The following is a 22623-nucleotide window of genomic DNA, read 5'->3' as shown; positions in this document are numbered from 1 at the left end:
GATAGTTTAGAGGTTTTGTGGAAGGAAGGAATTTACCCAAATTATTGATATTGTTTCTTGTTCACTGTTGTTTCCATTTAACCCAGCCATTAAAAACAGGTGCAATGTGGTTAAATTCAATGTGAGTTTTAAAAAATTCTTCTCACAGGGAACTCAAAAGCTTTAATATTTTTAATGTTTTATTTCTCCAAAAAAAGGAGAAACTGAGCAGCAATACAGCCACACACACAATGTGACAGTGATACCAATGCTTATAAAGCCTTTGTATTTATTCTGGACCATCAGTACCATTGGCTTGGATTCTAAGTCATCCTTCTATGACTAGAAGAGTACCTTCACTTCACAGGAGAGGCTTGATCCAGTGGATACTACTGACTGAAGAGGATGAGGCCATTTCTGCTGCTTCCCCCTCCCCCTGCAGCCTCTTCACCACCCACTTTTTGCCAGGGCAGCATTCTGTGATACTCACGGGATGCTTCCACCTAGTAGGAACAAACTCTAGATCCAAGCCGTGGACTTCAAATGGAGCCCATGATGAATGAATGACTTGTGAAGTGCAATCCAAGTCTATAAACAAGCTCAAAAGTGGTAGAAGAGAATCAGCAATTGTAGGATCTCAAAGCCCTAGTGTTTCAAATTCTGAAGAATTTAGCTGTCAGTGCTTCAACAGTTTTCCACCTCTGAACACCCTGGAGAAGAACTTGACAAGATGACATTAATGTGTGAATGTGTCCCATAAACCAAAATACAAATTGTGTGGGTTGTTTTATTTTTTAAAGAGACCTGGTGACTTTTTGTGACTAAGTGTTATAGCTTGGCATAGCTGTGGGAGTTAAATGACATCCTTCTCGGAACATGAAGCAAAAACAACAACAAAAAACAAGTCTTACAAATATACAGCCATTTGAATTTTGATGTATTTGACATATTTCTGACCTCGTTCCTTCCCCACCATCCTGTCAGTTTTCCACATGATAAGATCAACTAATGGCATGTAGAATTATCCTCTAGCCAATCCATCCATTCCCAATGAGAGGGCTGTCTTCCCTTATTTTATTATGTTTTGTGGTTAAACAACACTATAAAAAGGAGCTATGCGTGCAAAGTATTTAACTTCTAAGCGGTGGAGGCTCTACCCCTTATTGGCTCTAACTCAGGCCCTGATCCATGCACTACACTCTCAGAAAAAGCCTCATGTACAGATAGTCATACTCTTTGGAGATAGCTCTGAAGTTTCTGACTGGCTCACCATCTCCTCTGTTCTTGTAGCCCTTTGGAAGATGTGGAGAGAGTGAAAGAACCATCTAGGAACCTAAGAAGATGGTACTGGGGCAGTCCCATGGCACCTCAGATCTTCTAGAAGTTCCTGCTCCCTTTCCTCTTCATCAGAGAAGATTCTTGGGCAGGGCTGAGCCCTGACCCGAGTATGCACACCCAAAAGCTTCTAATGAGAGTGCAGGTGGTAGCTTCTGTTGGTTTCACAAGGACCATCAGCCCTGGTTGAGTGTAGTGATAGGCAATGATGGGAACAAAGCTAGAGGAACAGAAATTGCTAGGGATCTGTCACCTTCCCCTTGTCTCTAGGCATAGATGGGTCTGCAGAGTGAAGGGAATACACTCTGCCACTGACCTGAGGACTAAGGGCTGTTTGTAGACTGTGTCAGCTGTCTCCAAGGAAGAACACTGCAAAAAGGGAAAACCAAGATGCGCTTCGACCATTCGCTAAAGAAGAATAACCTATGAGGAAATTGCTTTCCCACTCCCTGCCAGAAAGAGCACTTCAGCCTGTCACTTGATATGCGACTATGTAGCTACAGTACTACCCATTAGCTCAAAGAGGTGACTGTGATTAGTGGTATCAAAACCCACTGAAATCACGCTCCCTCTCTCCCAACAAAGTTAATCAGTCAGGGCAACCAAGGTAGTGACAATGCCAAACCTGAGCCTGAAGATGAACTGAAATGTGTCTAGATATTGTTTCCTGCAAACATGACTGTAGTTGAAATGCTACCACCTTCTCAAGTACCAAAATAAAATTCCAAATATCTGTAATATCCAAAAGGGGATATTAAAGGCTGAGCTAAATAGTCTTACTCAGGAGAAGACAACTTCCTCTGTTTCTAAATTCCTGAATTAAAAAGCTCTCTAAAAAGCAAATTATGAAACATGTATTCTGTTTTACTATTATTTACATCTCTCCATTTTAACATTTAGGGTAGTTTATAACTGGATATAAGTCATTCTTGCTTTCCCTCCTGGATATAAAAGAAAGCAAACATTTCACATTTATTGAACAGATTCAGCAGAGGGTGATTGGAGTTACACATCATCTTTAGATGAAAATCTCTTTATGAAGATTGGGTTCAGTCCAGTTGGACAACAGGTCAAACAACACAGCTGAAGGAAGGAAATAAAACCTTATTTAGTGGATGGTCATAAAATTTCTACGTTGAATGGCACATGCATTGCCCCTTCAGACAAAATATTAGGAAAATGAGCTGACACCTACACATTTCTACTTGCCAAACTATTGAATATATGAAATGAAACCAATAGTTAGTCTAATATAAGGAGAAATCAATGGACATGCCTTAGTACTACTAGAAAGTTTTCCGAACTCATGCAGAATTCATCTTCAATGAGCCAAGAACATCTGGAAAATTCCTTTTGGAGTTACAGAAAGCCAAGTTTAACCATTAAAAAAAACCTTTATGGAATCCTAAACCTTCACTGAGAAAAGTCAAGGGGGAAGGAGTAAAATTATCTGCAGCCTTGTCCACATATGTGGGAATTAACAAAGAAATACTTCAGGACTGGCAGTAAGAGGGATTTATTTTAAAATTATTGCAGACGCAGTAACTACTTTGATCATCTGGTGTAGGTCCCAATTTAGTATTATATTCTGAGGCAACTTTACAGTCACCATTCTGTCAGGTTGCAGAAAAGGAGTGCCTTTCCTTTCTAAATAAGTATGACAGTATGATCTTGAGTAAAAATCCAATACATGTATACTTAGAAACAACTTATTAAGTTTAATGGGGTTCATTTTAAGTAAATGGGTATATAATTGCAGCCTTAGATCCCTAAAGATGCACCTATTTCTAAGTGGGAAGTATGCATCAACAATGGATGAAGTCACTCAGCACTTATTCCACCCACCATCCATTCACTTGAAAGTAGCTAATGAGGGGAAAGTGGATGTATTTGTATCCAATATTTTTTAGCCTTTTTACATGTCCACCAAGCATGGCATTTCAGTAGGCTTTAAATGGATTGTAATCATATATATAGGGACGCAGGTGGCGCTGTGGGTAAAACCTCAGTGCCTAGGACTTGCTGATCGTAAGGTCAGCGGTTCGAATCCCCGCAGTGGGGTGAGCTCCCGTCGTTCGGTCCCAGCTCCTGCCCACCTAGCAGTTCGAAAGCACCCCTAAGTGCAAGTAGATAAATAGGTACCGCTTTCTAGTGGGAAGGTAAATGGCGTTTCCGTGTGCTGCGCTGGTGCTGGCTCGCCAGCGCAGCTTTGTCATGCTGGTCACGTGACCCAAAAGTGTCTTCGGACAGCGCTGGCTCCCGGCCTCTTGAGCAAGATGAGCGCGCAACCCTAGAGTAGGACACGACTAGCCCGTACGGGCAGGGGTACCTTTACCTTTAATCATATATATATTATGGCTGCTGCTGTTTTTGTGCTGTAAGGGCTTTTTATAATGGTTTTAGTGTTTTTATTAATTTCCATTTTTATTGTTGTGGAAGCCTTGGTGGATCTCATAGGACTCAAAAGACCCATAGACACTGGTAAAGAAAAAAAGTCTGATGTAGCATTAGGTCATTTCATGGAGTCATTGAAAAAAGATTCATTTGCTCTGTCTATCTGTCTGTAATCTACTTTTTAATCTCATCTTTTGTGTTTCATTCCTCCTGTTAATATAGCAGTGCAAAGAAGGAGGAAACATTTGCATATCAGAGGTTGTAAGGCATACTGGTGATTATACTAATCAATAGTTGTTTGCCCTGTTAAGGTATATTTTCGTGTTATTATCACTTTAGTAGCTGCAGCGAATGCAACATCTCAGTTGTAAAAGGCAATTCTTATCTTTTAGAATGTCAACAATTTGCCCTACCAGTAGAGCCATTTTAGTGTGCTGTGAAGTTCATATTCAAATCTGACTGGGCTTTACAACTTTGTTCAAGCAGCATAATATCAGTGCTTGCGACTCACATAGTAAATAGGAATGAGAAGTGAAGCATCTATGACAGGGATGGGGAACCTGTAGCTCTACAATTTTCTTTATTGTTACATTTATATCCCAACTTTTCTTTGAGGAGCTCAAAATGTTATCAGTGGTTGTCTTCCTCTTCATTTCATTCTCACATCAATCCTGGGAGGTAGGTTGGCTGAGAGATAGTGACAGGGCTAAGTGAACTTCATTGCTAGGAGGGTTGAACATTGTTATCCCAGGTTTTAGCCCAACATTATTGGACTTTTCAGTTCCCATCAGCTCCAGCCATCATGGTCAATAGTCAGGGATGATGGGAATTCTAGTCCTATGACATCTGGAGCAGCCCAAGTTTACTGTTTATTGATACCCTATTTGGATTTAGCAGAATTGCAGTTCAATCTGCAATTAATTCTGCACAACAGGTGACAGGGGGCTCCAGCCTTTGACCTATATGCATTCCTTAGAAGGTTTGTAGGGAATCCCCAGGCATACAGGGTCCTGATGGTTTGGAGAGAGCATCACAACTGTACAGCACATGAAACTGCTGTTACACCCCCAGAATAAGTGAACTGCCAACTAGTCATCTCAGTGTTTGTGCTGTAAGTTGGAAATTTGCTTCACATGTGTTGAGAGAGAAACAAAGAAAGATCTTGAGAGGGGAGGTATTTCTCAAACATTCTTTTGGAAGGAAGCAGGGGAAAGGAGACTTAACTTTCTTGCCCATGCAGCTATTTCACACCCATTTGTTTGGAACACAGCAGAATATACACACACCAAAATTTCGAAAGCCCTGGCAATGTGCAAATTCCATTGCAATTGACGCTGTACCTCTAGAAGCTAGACAGCTTCTGGCTGACATTTTAGCTAAGAGATTGAAAAAAGTATTGATTGAGGAGATTCATAAAGACCAGGCGGGCTTTCTTCCGGGTAGACATCTTTCGGATAACCTAAGGAATATAATTGACATTTTGGAGAAGTTGGAAGTGAATATAAACACTAAGGCTGTTTTGATATTTGTGGACGCGGAGAAAGCCTTTGATAACATTTCTTGGAGCTTTATGAAGAAGAACCTACAGGGTATGGGGGTAGGCCATGGTTTTGAGAATGGTATTGGTGCAATATATTCAGAACAAACGGCTAAACTAATTGTAAATAATGTGGTTACAGAACAGTTTAAGATAGAAAAAGGGACACGACAGGGATGCCCAATCTCCCCTCTGCTTTTTATTTCGGTCCTGGAGGTCTTGCTGAACATGATTAGAAGGGACCGGATGGTTAAAGGTATACAGGTCGGAGCCAAACAGTTTAAATTAAGAGCGTTTGCAGATGATTTAGTCTTGACACTACAGGAGCCAGAATCTAGTACTAAAAGAGTTTTAGAACTAATTCAAGAATTTGGTCAGGTGGCAGGATTTAAACTGAACAAGTTAAAAACCAAAGTACTTGAGAAAAATTTAACACCGATAGAGAGAGAAAAGTTCCAAAATGAAACAGGCCTGACTGTGGTTAAGAAAGTGAAATATTTGGGGATTAATATGACAGCTAAAAATGGGAATTTGTTCAAAGATAATTATGAAAAATGTTGGGCTGAAGTGAAAAAAGATTTAGAAATTTGGTCAAATTTGAAGCTTTCCTTGTTGGGTCGAATTGCAGCTATAAAGATGAATGTATTGCCTAAGATGTTGTTTTTGTTTCAAACTTTGCAAATTTTGGACAAAATGGATTGTTTCAAGAAGTGGCAGAAAGACATTTCTAAATTTGTCTGGCAGGGCAAGAAGCCTAGAATAAAATTTAAGATATTAACTGATGCAAAGGAAAGAGGTGGATTTGCCCTGCCAGACCTGAAACTTTATTATGAATCAGCAGCATTTTGCTGGTTGAAAGACTGGCTGCTTCTTGAGAACACAGACATTTTGGATCTTGAAGGTTTCAACAATGTTTTTGGGTGGCATGCATATTTGTGGTACGACAAGGTGAAAGCACACAAAGCTTTTAAAAATCATATTGTCAGGAGAGCACTGTTTAATGTTTGGACTAGATATAAAGATTTATTGGAAAATAAAACTCCAAGGTGGTTGTCACCAATGGAGGCTAAGGCTCAGAGAAAACTTAACATGGAGGCTAAATGGCCAAAATATTGGGAAATCTTGGAACTAGAAGGGGACAGATTGAAATTGCAGAGTTTTGAGAAATTGAAAGATAAAGTGCGAGATTGGCTTCATTATTACCAAATAATGGAGGTTTATAATTTGGACAAGAAAGTTGGTTTCCAGGTGGAAAAATCTAAATTGGAAACAGAATTGCTAGAATCCAAAACTAAGACCTTGTCAAAAATGTATAACTTGCTGCTGAAATGGAATACTCAGGATGAGACGGTTAAATCTGTAATGATTAAATGGGCACAAGACGTTGGACATAATATTATGTTTGCTGACTGGGAACAGTTGTGGACCACCGGGATTAAATTCACGGCATGCAATGCCTTAAGAGAGAATATTATGAAAATGATATATAGGTGGTACATGACCCCAGTCAAGCTTGCAAAAATCTATCATTTGCCCGATAATAAATGTTGGAAATGTAAAGAGACTGAAGGTACATTCTTTCACCTTTGGTGGACGTGCCCAAAGATTAAGGCTTTCTGGGAAATGATATATAATGAACTGAAAAAGGTATTTAAATATACCTTCTTGAAGAAACCAGAGGCCTTTCTCTTGGGCATGGTCGGCCAAGTGGTGCCAAAGAAGGACAGAACTTTTTTTATGTATGCTACAACAGCAGCAAGGATACTCATCGCAAAGTATTGGAAGACGCAAGATCTACCCACTCTGGAAGAATGGCAGATGAAAATGATCGACTGTATGGGACTGGCAGAATTGACGAGCAGAATCCGTGACCAGGGAGAAGAGTCGGCTGAAGAAGATTGGAAAAAATTTAAGGACTATTTACAGAAACATTGTAAAATTTAAGAAAGCTAGATGGTGTTGGATTGAAACTGAGAGGTTTCTAGCTGCAATAATATATAAGAACATAGATGGGGAAAAGAAAGGGTTTGAAAAATAAGGTAATGTTATAAGCTGTAATGCTTTAAATGAAGGATTTGCTGAACAAATAATCTTAATTGGGATACAAGAAGGAGAAGTATGAGGAGGTCTGAGAAATTTGTTATTTAAAAGTATGGTTTATGAATTTTATGTCTGTGTTTAATGTTTCTGTTTGTTTTGTTTGTTTGTTTGTTTAAAAAATTGGAAAATTTAATAAATATTCTTTAAAAAAAATAATAGAAGCTAGACAGCTTCTGGAAATACTCCAGGATAGCATTAGTAATGTTAAGTCACTCCTTTCTCCCTTTTTTACAGAACAGAACAGAATATATTCTGGGTCCCAGAATATTAACCCTTAACAGTATGACACATATTTGATATTTTCATTGTGACTTTGCTATTCTGTTATTAGATCCCATTATATTCTTTTTATATCAAAAGATCATTGGCATGTCAGATTTGCCAGCTCCAGCTGAGAGGTGGGGAATGAAAAGAACAAATCTCAAGGCATAGTATAGCAATGTTCTTCTCATCTCCTCTGTATAAAGATGCCTAGAAACTTGTACCAAAAGCAGCTGGTCACATTAACACTTGCCTCATGCAGCTTATCAATGTAAGCAATTTCTGTAGCTGGCACTGAAAAACAAATTGGTCACAAATGGAAAGGGAATGGCTGTGTAAGATGCTGAATGAAAAGTGGGGAGGTCTTCAAATTGTGGTCTGTAGTTTAGTAACATCTGAGAATTCTGTTACAGAAATTGTATCTTCCTATAACTTAGTTTGCATTTTTAAAAACTTGGCTTTTTAAATATGCAAAACGCTTTGGATCAGCACTTTCCCTTCAGAAACACATCCAAGCCAATGGAAGCGAGCCTTCGTTTCTGGCAGAGTATTGCAATAGTGGTGTAAAACCACAATGGTGATATTGTTGAAGTAGTAAGTTCTCAAGTTTTAGGCATCAGAGTCAATTCCAGCTGAGCCTTCTGGAGTAATATGTGTGTCTGTAGTATGCTATCAATGTCTAACATATTAAAACCTATAATATCTTGGGATCTTCCTTTTCTGTAAGGGGCAAATCTTCCTTGACCTCATGTCACTGACCTCATGCTGCCCTTGGAAGGGCAGACTGTAAATTGTAGATTGTATTTTAAACTCAAGCAGGACAAACAGGAGTGAATTAGGGTTGAGAAACTTAATGGTTTATTGAACTGAATGGATTAAAAATCACGTTTCAGAATTTGACCTCAATGTATCCTTCATAATTACAGAAAGGAATCCCAGAATGGCATATACGTTTGGGTGCTCCATGTTTATTACTGTGCAGGGAGCAACCTGCCTTAATTCTAGAAGAGTTTTGCAGTGACACCAAGAAGAGTCCAATCATATACTGTGATTGAACGTTTTGTAAACTATAACCTATGAAACGAGATGCATTACATTTTGGCTTCCCTTTTTCTTTTTAGCACAGCATCAGCTTCCAGAATTTCTGATCAAGGGGTTTCTAAGGCTTTAATCAAGAATACAATGTTGGCTCCAAAGAAAACCTACAACCACCAATTTTAGCAAAGCCAATAATAATCTAAACAAATTTCAATAGAGAACACATTCCCCTGCTCCCATATTGTATGAATCTAAAACCATTTTATGATTAGTCCTTTACAAGAAATTGTTTTGGGTGGAGAACTCCTTCAATAACTGTGGCTTCTATCCACAAACCAGCCATTCAAACAGGCACCACTATCCCTTCCAACTGATTTTCCCACAGAGCAATGGCAAAAGATAAAGACAGCCCTATTCTCTCTTCAATCAAAGTGTAGAAAGGGGTTAAGGGATCTTGGAGCTTCTCTGTGGTGCCTCTCTTGTTCTGATACTCCTTCCTCAGTGCAGTTTATCCTGGACAGCTTTCTTCTACGTGAAAAAGTTTATCCCATCAGTATGACCCAACTGTGGAGGGTTGGTGACCTTTAGAAGCAGCCCAGCCTCCCCAAATGTGGAAGATTTGGCTATCAACTTTTCCTCCACATATATTATAAATATACCTTAGGTACTAATCTTTTTTAAAAAAATCTGCTACTGTCTTAGGTTTCTAATAAAAAAAGTATGGCCTGATTTGCACAGCAGATCTTGCAAACTTGTGTGCTCCTATAGCGGAGCTCACAGCCACACCAATCCTCACTGGTCCTTTTTGCTATTATGCTGCTAAGCCAAGGTGTGGCTTAGTGTTTGTCTGAATCAGGGTTCATTATCAAGCTCTCTATTCTTTCCTCAATAAAGGCCTCAATTACCAGTTACCATTTCCTAACTGAAGTAGTTAGATCTCCAAGGATGACTCAGAGAACAAGACTTGAAGTACCCCGTCTGGTCAGGGTCTCCCTGAAGGCAACAAGTTTAAGCAGTTTTTCTCAGCTGTCCCTCATGTTGGTATTCCAGCTTCTTGAGACAACTTATCTTTATGTGGCAGGCTTACTTTAGGTTTCCATGAAGTCTGGTGATACTCCTGGTGAGCATATTGATGAGCAAGCCACAGTAAAGATGTTACACAATTGCTTCCCCTGCTGTCCTCATGCTTCCTGTGGACAACTGCCTTGTGTTGCCACTCTGACCAGAAGGAAGTCCTGCCTCCTTCCCTAAGCTAAGTAAGCAGCCCTCCATCTTGCAGGGGGCCCAGTTCTGGGGGTACCTGACCCCTGCATAAGTTGTGGGTTACCTGTATACTTAGTGTACAAAAATGACAGTTAGGCTTTACTACTCACAGGACAGCAGTACATTACAAAAAGAACACTTGATCCTCTATTTACATAGCAAATTAATAACATTTTACTTCAAACTTTTTAAATTTTCCTCATAATCTTTGAGTGATTGTTTAGGAAGGCCTTTGGACTGCTAAATATGGATCTATTTTTCTTATCCCTTCATGGACCCAATCCAGTCAAAATTAGCTAGAACTATATTCCACCATTCATTGATCCAAGTCTATGTTAGATAGATAAGGTCACTGATCCAAACCTACGTTAGATAGTTAAGGTCTATATTTTAAAGGTTCAGCTATACTTCAGATTAAGTTTACTTAGACAACATGGCTGAATGGTTTCCCCCACATCATATCACCAGAAGCCATCTTCACAGCAGGAACTATAAATTTACCTATGCCCTTACTCTATAGAATGTTTACTATGATGGTTAATTCATCTCTACATCACTGGTTATTATGGAACAAAGGAAGCCTTCAAGTTGTGTTACCAGACTGATTATGTATCTATCCACATGTTAGCATTACATATCCCTTAAAACATTTGTTTCCTGGTGAGAACAACCATAGTATTTAAAACCTTTCACAGAAATTAGAATTTAAATTCTGACATTCCTCAAAATAAAATAAAAACAGCCAGTATTTGTTCCAGCCAAGAACTGGGAATGAAATTTCAAGGCATATTCAGTTCCTCAAGATGGAACTTAAGGGCTGTTTTAGTTATCAGCATTTCCTCAGAGTTTTCACACAGTCAGATGCAATATCCTCTCCTCATCTGCTGTTTGTTCATAAATGTGTTGGATTTTGCACTGCAGAAACAGACAGGCACAAAACTGCACATTGTACCATATTGTGGTCAGGAAGCTAAGGTCAGTTGTGTGCCAATTTGGATTATTCCCAGTGGTTGAGGAAAAACACAATAATATAGTGTTCACAGTAACAAAAACATATGCTCCCAAAGATGAAAGTAGAAAGCAATCTAAATATCCAGCATTCTAGCAGCTATAGTTTTGTGGTACTTCCTTTTTTTAACTCCACACGGTAACAAAACAACTCAGCACAGTTCCTGATACACAAATTGCTTCCCTTTGAGGTGTGGGTGGGGGGAAAGCTCAAAATTGTTTCCTTCTGCAAATCTACATGCGGTATTTCATGTACTGGGGGAACACAGTCATATATTATATACATACAAATACAAGTTTTGTTTGCATTATTTTTTATGAGTAAGCTATTGGATAATTGTTCTTACACTTAGGATGATATTCAATGCTAATCCTACAAAGAGTAGGCCTACTGAAATTAATGAATTTAAGTTACCATAGTTATATTCATTAACTTAAATGAGTCTACTTTGAATAGAACTAGTGCTGAATACTATCCACAGATTCTATCTTTAAAAGTTCTTTTTTTACATACTACATTTTAAAAATTCACACTAAGGGTTTTGCAGAATTTGTTTGTTTGAATATATGTCACATTTCAGCCACATTTGTTTGTTTATTAATGTTTATACTCTGCCCTTCCTGCAAAACTGGAACACAAGGCAGATCACAACATATCATATATAATATGCAATCCAGTATTGAAAATATGCAATAAAAACACCATAGAAAATTGTCTGCACCATAAAAAATTCACAGTACAACTTTGAACACATCTACTCAGAAGCAAAGCCCAGTGAGTTCTGTGTGACCTTCTCCCAAGGATTGCAGGGTGATGGGCATGTTTAATTGTTGTGTTGACATCACTGTGATTTTTCGGAGCTTAATATTATCCCTGACCAAACTGGGGCAGGAGGGCCTCACTTAGAATTTGAAAATCTAGAACAAACCCAAGTACTCTGAGTCAGCCCAAAAAAACCAAGTGGAGAGTCTAATTTGAAGGAGGGAAGTGCAATCCAAAAAACCTTTGAATAGTTGTGATATATTGCTGAGGGGGTGGGCAGGAGAAGAGGAAAGCAAGTCTTCAACCACCAGTAATCTCAAATGCCTCATCCAGAGTCTATCCAGAGACAATTTGGCAAATTTAAAAAATCCACCTGGACAGACATTTTACCCCTGAAAAAGAGGGCATGTCCTGGAAAAAGGGGACACATGGCAACCCTATAATTCATCTATATAACACGGACTGCTTTTGCACTACTGCTTCCTAAGCTTTTTAAATTGTCTTATCTTTGAAAACCACTTTCACAGAAAAGCTGTAAAGCTGACATCCTGAAATCTGCATATGTTCCAAGAAAATCTGGAATAAATTTAGCAAGTTTCTGATGTGTGAAAGTACTTTTCACTACCACTACCATCATACTTTTTAGTGTATGCTTGAGAAATTATTTACAATACTATGCTATCAGTCCCAGCCCATTTTGCTGCATCTCTGGATCAATGCAATTATTGTGCCTTGTCGTAATGTGCTGGTATACTATTATTACTTTTGAAAAGTGAGGGAAATGATCCCAGGACTGACTAATCAAGATCTACTAAAGAGAAGTGGGGAAAATGGAGTGAAAGCAAGAATTATAAGGTAATAATGACCACTGCATATTTGCCTCAAATTTCCCAGCAAACTGAACTCTTCCAAGCATTCAAAGTTAGAAGAGATTTCTGCTAAGATTCTGAAGAATCAAGGTTAATCTAAGTCATAGTTTGCCAACCTTTTGGGGTCCGGGGCTCATTTGCAAACAGGAGAAGCTGTCGTAGGCGCCTCACACACAGCACAACCAAATGGCAGCCTACTCTATTGGGTTCTTTGTACCTAATGTCAGTGGTGTGTGGTGGTGTGAATATGTGGGTATGAGTTGAAGGTTGACCTGGCTATCACTGGAGAATGAATAACTCAAACTCAGAGTATGGTTTCTGCCCAAATCTTTAACACTCAAATCAGTACGATACATAGGCAGAATAAGGTTATAAGCTAAGCAAGCTAAGACATTGTGGCATGCCCCCTTGGGTCCCTTTATGTTGGAAAGAGGTGGGCACAACTTCAGCATGGCAAGTGGGACTGTTCTTTAGACTGGGCAAGCAAAGAGGAACTCATTCAGGTTGGCTGGACCTGAGCTGGACCTGACCTTCATTGGCGTTTCTGTGACCTACGAAACAGAGGAGGTGACAGCAGCAACTCCAAAACAAACTGACAGACAGACTCCTCCTGAGAGGATGGGTTGGGATGTACTCTGGCACCTCCAAAACAGGGTGCCTGAATCAGAGGCAAGGCTAGCACAGAAGTCGGGGGTTGAAGTAAGCACAGTGCACCTAGGTGATGTAAGAGGACAGAGCAGAGAAGGGGGAGTGGTTACACTGCTGGGATGCTCCCTGGGATCTGGCTTGTCATCTGTAACTCCCTCCCAAGATGACTCTTAAACCTATTGAGGCTCTGACCCATTGGACCCTCCTTAGGGGAATCAACAGGCAATTCCCCCGCCTCCCCACAATTCTGATCCGCCCAGCCCCTACACACTGTCTCCTTGGGAATCCTGACAAAAGTGAACCTCAGGGACTATCAGGTAGAGGCATCTGATCTAAGTTCAAGGCTAAGTCAAGGTGCACACTACAACTAATTTTCAATGGCATAAATTAGTCTGGGAGCATGCCCAGAAATAGAGGTGATTATTGCCATAAGGCTGCTTCCTTCAATACAGTGCTGCTAAATAGGAAGAGGGAGGGAGAGAAGGAAAGGAGGGAAGGAAATGCCTCACAGAATAAGTTACCAGCTAGTGCAGCAGTTTAGTGCCACTGCTGTTGGTTCTGTGCCACAATAATGCTACCCTTACCGACCCTGCTAGTCTGGGGTAACAGCATTCAGCACAGAGATCAGAGTGACCCCATGTGGATGGTTGGAATTGGGCATAACAGTGCACACTTATTATTCACACAACCTTTCCTCTGCTTGCTTCCTACAGAAAAAGACACTGGACTTGCCCAGTGCTATTAAATAACCTAAATCACCCTCACATCTGGGAAGTTAATTGCTGTGGGGAAATAAGCTATATAAATCAGGGGTATGGAGGCACATTCATTTTAAACAAGCAGCTATGCTATTGAACTGATTTACCGCCAATCAATAAGTTCCCTTCTAAATAAGGAGCAGTTCCATACCTATTCAGGCAAATGGTCTGTCTAGATCAGCACTGTCAGTTTGGGCTGGAAATAGCTCTTTTCCTTTCAGCAACCTCATTCATGCAAACCGCAGGCTCTACCAATGAGCTTAGAGATGCACTTCATAAAAGGAAACATCATTCCTGTTTTGTGTTTAAAGAAATGCTGATAGTAACAATATTCAGGGTCAGTTGCAAAGCCTGGTTTCCTGGATTCTGTTCTGACCAGCCATTCCTCTTCCTCCTTAACCAAGCTCTTTCTAAGTAAAGCTATTTACAACTCTGAAATGTCACGTTATTGCTATGGCACCCACAGAGAAAGTACAGCTCCTTTAGCTCTTTCTTGCACAACCAAGAAGCATTGGTGCTTTGAAGCTTGCAGTTTTCAGTTTCCTGGCTTGGAATATGAATTTGCCTAGCAAATTACAGATTGAGCATTGTTTCTCTGAGAGATTCTTCTACAACTTGAAACATAAAATGAGACACTGCAGCTGTGCAGAATGTACAATTATTAGTTTAACTCATTTAACTCTTCCCCACTCCTAGTCCTGAATACTAATCACAGTCTGGGCAAAGCTAAGCAAATGCATCCCAAAACGACTTCAAGGAAGCTTCTTGCTCCTCTTTCAAGAATTCTCCAGTAATGCATGTAACTACTGACTGGTTTTCCAATCAAGATGAAGATTTTTGTTCATTATAATGGGTAAGACAAAATCCTCACTCAGTTTGCACTGTGTTGCAGTCAGATTCTGAATTCAATTACACATCTCTTATAAAGTCTTGCAACATGGTCACACTGTTGTTTTGTTTAAGGTAACAATTACTATTTATAAATGATATGATCCACTGGAGACTCTTTTACATTATTTTAAATGGACAAGCTATATTCACAGAAGAAAATCCTGTTTACTGGTTGGCATGCCTTGGCAGGAAATCCCATTGTTGCTGTTAGTGGTGAGTAAAAGTCCTGTGTGCTGATTTATGTCTTACTCACCCTAAATCATGTATGAGCCATACAGACCTTTCCTGCTGGATGAAAGCATTCAGCAACACTTGATAGGAAGTCAAGCTTTCTATGCATGACCATCCTGATTACTAATATGTGGTGGTTTTACAGATGTCCTATAAATCAAACTCTGATGCACAACAGGAAGCAGAGGCTGCCAAGTCCTTGGGAGTCCAGCACAGCATCATCAAGATGCTAGGCCAGGTGCTAGAAACGTGGAATGCAGCTTTGCTGAACAATATTTGGGGCTCAGGAGATTCCATTGCCTCTTCTTGAACTCCTTTTCCAGATTAACTGCAGCTGTATTAATTGGACATTTTCAGCTGAATAATGATTTTGAGCTAGTGTTGAAAGCGAATCTTCCTAATGAGAAACCAAGCCACGCTATCTGAAATATCTGAGAAGATCAGGGCAGAAAGGTAGTCAGGGAGGTTCAGGAAAACTGCCCACGCATTTCTTTTTGTGTGGCGGGGAAATCAGGAAGCCTTATTCCCTGATCTAGTATTGCTGACCAAGCGGGGGGGGGGGGGTCAGCTCAAGCAGAAGTGGGAATATATGTGTGTAGAGATGCCAAAATTTGGGGCTGCCATAGCATTTTGAGAAATGTTAGAATTGTGTGTGCATGCATGCAAATTAAGTAACAGCATTTCCATTTAGTGAACATAATTAAGCTGCGATAAATTATGCATGTGTCCTAAGAGGCCGGGTTACAAAACTCAACCCCAGCTCATTATTTCACATGGTGTTGCATAGGAAGGAATGCAGAGCACACGAGTGTCTTTTTCTGTCACTGTCCCACACAGATTCTGCTGAGCAGAAGCAGGCAAGATGGACAGCAGCACAGTAGCACCAAGTTGGCAGAAGCAGCTGTGTGGATTGCTCTCACACTCATTTTCCTGTGTCATTCCTTTACTCCACTTTGGAACACAATCACATGCTGGTACATGTTTGTCAACATCAGCTACAGAAAGAATTTGCTGTTATCTTCATTCTCTTCTGGAGCTCCAATTGGAACTTCATCCCTAATCTTTACTGGGCTCCACCCATACGGCCATATACGGTCATACCTTGGATCCTGAACACCCTGGAACTCGGACGTTTTGGCTCCCAAATGCCACAAACCCAGAAGTGATTGTGAACATTCTTTTGGAACCCGAACATCCTACAGGGCTTCCACAGCTTCTGATTGGCTGCAGGAGCTTCCTGCAGCCAATCAGAAGCTGTGATTTGGTTTTTGAATGTTTGGGGAGTCAAACAGACTTCTGGAACAGATTCCATTCGACTTCCAAGGTACAGTGCCGTAGCGTGGGGGGTGCAGGGGGGCCCGGCCGCACCGGGCGCAACATCTGGGGGGGGTGCACTCGCACTCGCAGCTCTCTGCCCCTAGGGCAGAGGGGGCGCAAATTACTTGCCCCGGGTGCTGACAACCCACGCTACGCCACTGCCAAGGTATGACTGTATTTTGAAATCACCCGTGCCCAACCATTAGATTAGAACAAGCCATTTACAAGCGAAACAGCATGCAAGTCATCTCCTAGGCATCACGATCAATATTGCACTTTGTTATAGCTTCTCTCATGTTTTATACATGCAGACTTGCAGACGTGGTTATTAGCTGGCAGCTTCTCAGTATTTATACCCACAAACTGTATGATCCTGCCTTAACCACTTGAGGATTAGCTTCCCTTTGATTTGACTTGCTTATTTTCCAAAACCTCTACACTTGGTTTACACAGTGCTTCCATAAGAGCCACCAGAAAGCAGCACACTTCGCACAAGGGGATTATCTGCTTGCACTTACCAGACAAAACATTGTGAATTCCTTGACTGAGAATTTCAATGTGTTATGCAATCTTTCAGCGAATTTTCATTCCAATAAAAGCAAAAGAGGCTAATGAACAAAAAAACCAGCCCAGAAACTTAAAATTCATAGAAAGTAACCAACTGTTATGAACAGAAGTAGCAACTACTCCCGCAGCAAGGACTACAACTACATGGCAAGTTAGTGCTGTAAGAAGAGGAAAACAGACTCATCTTTGTTTAGTGATCCATGGAAGAAAGGTGGTTTCATATACAGACTGTGCAGATGTGATGGAACAAAGTTTGTCCACATGTAACTTGTGCCTTCTTCCTTCTGACCAAAAAGTGGTTTGGAAGAGAAGGAAAGTGATAAGCTGGGGGAAGAGTTTGAAGGGGATGGTTATACTTGTGTGCCCCCCCCAAAAAAAAACAGGTACCTCTGGGGAACCCGAGGATGCAGTAAGGAGCTGGGTAGCACTTCAGGAATGTGGATAATCTCTCTGTTAGTCAGTAGCTGGCTATGAGAATATATATATATTACATTTCCTTAAAAAATAAGTTTCCTCAAGTTTCAAAATGGTGTGCCCAAATAGCAGCAGAAGGAATATACTACTTGTGTAAATGATAGATAGATAGATAGATAGAAGATGATAGATATAGATAGATGATAGATGGATAGATAGATAGATAGATAGATAGATGATAGATGAATGATAAGACAGACAGATATAGATAGATATAAGATATATATAGATAGATGATTGACAGTCCTACCTTGCATATTAGTTGGGAGCTTAAAAATACTGCAAGCACAGCATATCTAAGAAGGAGGAGCTTCTGGGTAGCCATGAACTGATTCCTGCAGCTGTACTCTAAGCCAGACTTGGCAATATAATGAAGTCTGGAAGCCAACTGGGGTGTCAAAAGTCTCTACAATTCAGGAGGACAGTACACAAAGATTGTGGGGGAAACAGCTGGGTGGCAAAATAATGTACTCTATTGAGATGTAGAAAATTCAAATTTATTTTGGAATTCAGAGCACTTCAAGCTACAGAAGGAATGCACCAAGGATTTCCTACATGTTAATCATTACACCTTTCTGACAAGAAAGGTTAACAACTCTAGCAATTGCTAGAGTTGCATTTTCAATGCATTTAAAATAGCAAACTGGAACCTGGAAGCAGGAGCCAAGCATAAATGTAAACCAGATGATTAATTCATACTTTCCATTATCTTTAACAGATAGAGTCATCATTTTCCCCTCAAAAATAGGAGTTCCCACATATCCAATTATATTCCATAATTGCCCAAACACAAGCAGATTTTTCTTGCATTCGGAAATTCTGAGAAGGTATTCATTACACTTTGAGTGAAAGGCCTTTTATCTGATCTGTGTCAATGGAAACATTCCTAAAGGTATAGCACTATACACTTGGAATGTCATATGTTTAATGCATTTGCTAATTCCCAAGAAATTCACCTACAAAATGACTGGAGCATTGGGGAGCAATAGCACTGAGTCCACATCTGCATAGCATAACTTGGAGGAGCATTAACCCTAATGACAACTCAACATCCACACTAAATATTTACCACTGATTTATTGCTGAAGTAATTTCTGTATGTGTCCCATCTACTACTAAGGTTGCACTTGATCAGCAGAAGACCGGTATTAAATAACTACCAAACAATTTAACTGTAGTTTCAAGCATCCAAAGTGAAACCACAGTAAAAGGACAGTGGTTCTGAAATTCAGGGTAAGCATTTTGGTTGGCTTAAGCAGAATTTAATGAGTGGAATGTTAAAGACAGCATCTCCCAAAATCTCATGCTTGCTGCATGGTAAATTATGCTGCCTTCAGATGGCACTTCATTCCATCTTCACAACATTTCCATGCCTGCTTAATTTCATATATTATGTGATCATTTACATGATATAAAAGCTACATCTGGGAATCTAGTGGAATCTAGGTGAAATTTAGCATTCGTGTCTCTCTTATTTCCTGAAAATATCCATTTGCCACACTGTTAACTCGGAAAAGCATGGAAGTTTTGTATTGACAAAAACTGGGGTGGTATACCTGCAAAACAGTTTTTTTTCCAGTCATTTAAAATTTAGTGCCACAAGTTGTAAATTAATCATAAAGCTACCATTCCAGGACACAACAAGGTACTGCTGTGTCAAATGAACTTTAGAAATCAGGACAGAAGAACTAGTATCGTAGCCAGTAAAACCAAGGCAATAACGGCATGTGTGAATGTGGCCTTAGTTAGCCATACTTTTTTTTATATTGACAAGGATAAAGCAAAAAGAAGCAACAGACGTTTTATCTCTGGGCATATCTGCACTGCAGACTTAAACTGGTTTAATAACAGCACTTTTTAGAGTATTCTGGAAGCACTCTTCTCTGCATGTATGGGAAGGGATATCTAGCAGAAAATTCAAGACTCAACACCTCACCAAACTAGAGCTGCCGTAGAATAAAATCAATATATTTTTAGAGTATAGCATGTGCTACAGCTGGTATTGCACTGGGAGTAAATATATTTTGTTTGAAGTAGGCGCTTCATGGGAGCCATAGCCAGGAAAGCTACTGAGTGCAACAAAAGTAATAAATCCACCCCCACCCCACCCCCATTGCAAAAACACAGAGATTATTCAATCACAACAGAGGCGGATATTTCAAATGCAAATTGCAATTCAACAACACAACATAGATTAACCAAGTATTTAAATTTGTGTTCAATTTGAGCTGATTTACAGCCATTGCTTCAATTGACTTCATTGTCACTAAAATAAACAGGACAATGCTTCAGTCTTTAACCTTTTTATATAGAAGTCCCACAAATTTCAACATGGCATACATCAAGTAAATACACTTAGTGTCACAAATTAACTTAAAAGGGCTACTTCATTGATTTGTAACCCTTATTGGCCTGCAATTCTAGATCTCCTCAGCACAAAAATATGTAAGGTCTGGCCTCATCTGGCAATGTTAGTTGCTGCACGTTTCCATCTGAGGACAAATTATTTATCAGTTGCTTATTGTAAGTATGCATAACCATCACTGGTGAGCGGAGACATACATCTACATGCTGCTTTCCCAGCACATTACATGTGGGAAACATGCAGGCAAAGCAGACTCCTGCAGCCAGCAGGATTGCACTATCTGCTCACCACCTGGTGAGGGGGAAGGTGCAATCCTGTTCAGTCTGACTATGTGCACATCTTGGCACAGGCAGGGTAGGGCTGTTTGAAAAGCCCTCATGGAAAGTGTGGCTCTCCACACCCTCCTGTCACTGCACCTCTTGAGGACCTGACCCAGGGCTGCTTACGACCCAATGGCCAAATAAGGAGTCAGACACAGTAGGTTGGGTTGAACTAAAGGCCACATTAGTAAACTTAAATACAATGAACTATATGATTACCTAAAGAGGAAAATGCCTATAAGTGCAGGAGTAAACTGAACCTCAGGCCAAGCCTGCAGCTAATATGGCAAACCACTCTGCCTGTGGAAATGATGGGGAAATCCCTTAAGGTGCCTGGACACTTCCTTCTACTATAGCTTGCAGCAGAAGCCACTGAGTTCAATTCAGAGTTAATAAGCAAATTTACACTCGTGGAACTGGGTCTTGTTAGGTTTCACTTGCAGCCAGTTGAAGATCTGCTGTGAGGGTTGGCAAGGACTCCACTAACTTCCATTCATGGAAACCCCACTGGGTCCAAGTCAAAGAAGAGCCCTTCTGTGAATGGAAGATCTCCTTCCATGACTGGAAAGGCACCTTTTCATCCAGCCCACTGCTTGCCTGTGCAAGGCAACATCAATGATTCATGATCTGGGTCTATGAAGCTGCTTGTCAAAGGGACCATTGATTTAAGAGGTGTTAAAGGGCATAATCAACCAAGCACAGAAGCATAATTTCAATGGCTTTCGGTGTGTTTCTTTGAAATACATTCACAATGTAGAACAGCAATGCATTGTGGACTCTATAAAACATGTATTATAGATCAATGTCCCCCTTAGGGAGCATTGTAGCCCAGTCACAAGTTCCAGCAATAAAATGCTGTGCAAAGAAACAAGATGCTCCCAATGTCTCCAGCCCCAGAACAAGGTACAGACTAAGGACACAATCAAGATATAGAAAACGCACACACCATTAAGATACATGTGACATAAGTATGCTTACAGGTCTCTGGATTGTTTATGACTTTCACCATTTCTATCAGCAGCTTTTCTTATAGAAATCAGAAAAAAAATTCATGTACCAGCAATAAAACAAGTCAAACTTGTATTAAGTTTAAATAAAAGACTCAGGAAGTTACCTTTTCAATTCAATGCTCTCTCCATCTTGCCAAATAATAATGTTCAGAATGAAAAGAGTTTCCCCATGGTAACTTGGGAAGGAATAATATTAAAGAAAACATTTTTTTTACACTCCTTCAAATGTATCAAGAGCAAAGAAATATGCAGGACTCCATTACAACTAAAATGCAGCATATGTTCTATACTGCATGCAAAGGTTTAGTGATAGTGATACTCAACTAAAACTTTTGGTGGAGAAGAAAAAAGTTGGTTGTTTCTGGCCAGGAAAGAAGCTGAAATCAATAAGGAGCACTGGGAGGCTTCGAAAAGAGCATTCTCTGAACTTTACTGCACATTGGTGAATGTGGCAAAACCTGTACACCACATTTCAACACAGGCTAGTAACACATACTAAGTTCCAAAAAGAGTTTGTGGCAAAGTGGATACTACCTTCCCAAGTCATCACTTCATCTCCTAGCTAACAGTAGGCAAGTATGAATACTGTGACCAACATCTGGCTGGTTTTTTATCACAAGGTTTATTTTAAAACACTGATGTTCTGCCACAGAATTGTGTATAATTTGTATGAGCACGTTTTCCCAAGATGTGTTCTGGTTTACACCTTGTGGAGACAAACAGGACCTAAGCCAGGTGATCTTTGCTGCCCACCCCCACCGATTTTGTTTTAATGAGGCTTTCCCATGATAATGTCCTGATAGAATATGCCTAATGCCTGCAATCCAAAAGAAATATAAACCTATACTATTAAATTAAGAACATGCAGCAAGATACATCAGATAAAGAAAATGGAATTCTGCTGGTACAGTGGTACCTCGGGTTACATATGCTTCAGGTTACATACGCTTCAGGTTACAGACTCCACTAACCCAGAAACAGTACCTCGGGTTAAGAACTTTGCTTCAGGATAAGAACAGAAATTGTGCTCCGGCGGCGCAGCAGCAGCGGGAGGCCCCATTAGCTAAAGTGGTGCTTCAGGTTAAGAACCGTTTCAGGTTAAGAACAGACCTCCGGAATGAATTAAGTACTTAACCCGAGCTACCACAGTACTACTATTCTAAGATAACAAAGCTCAGGAAAAAAATAGCAATGATTCTCACTGAACAAACAAAAATTGTTTCAGTTCTCCAAACTACATTATGCTGGAGAGAAATCTTAGATTTGTCACTATAAATCAGAGCACTCTGGAATATCAGAAACAGAGGTAGCCAAAATAGAAATCCTTTTTGCACACAGGCAAATTTTTATGCTAGGATGTATATATTCAGTTACGTAAAGCAGTAAGGGTTGGGAAACAAAACAAAACAAAACCCAAACTACCAAGAGTGTTTGTTGTTATTGAGTTAGCAAGCAACTTCCCTTTGGGAGTCAGGATGAGCGTGGGAACAGTGTG

At 40.1% G+C, this 22623-nt stretch overlaps 1 protein-coding gene across 11 annotated transcripts in view; it reads right to left on the bottom strand.

Moving 5' to 3' along the window:
* The window catches only part of NAV3 (neuron navigator 3), a 424678-nt gene that overhangs the window by 204244 nt on the left and 197811 nt on the right, over positions 1-22623 (bottom strand). The gene's annotated exons all lie outside the window — the stretch shown is intronic.

This window comes from Podarcis raffonei, chromosome 10 (assembly GCF_027172205.1).
Source record: "Podarcis raffonei isolate rPodRaf1 chromosome 10, rPodRaf1.pri, whole genome shotgun sequence".
Taxonomy (NCBI): domain Eukaryota; kingdom Metazoa; phylum Chordata; class Lepidosauria; order Squamata; family Lacertidae; genus Podarcis; species Podarcis raffonei.
The sequence above is the reverse complement of the archived record's forward strand: the minus strand, read 5'-3'. Positions and strand labels throughout refer to the sequence as shown.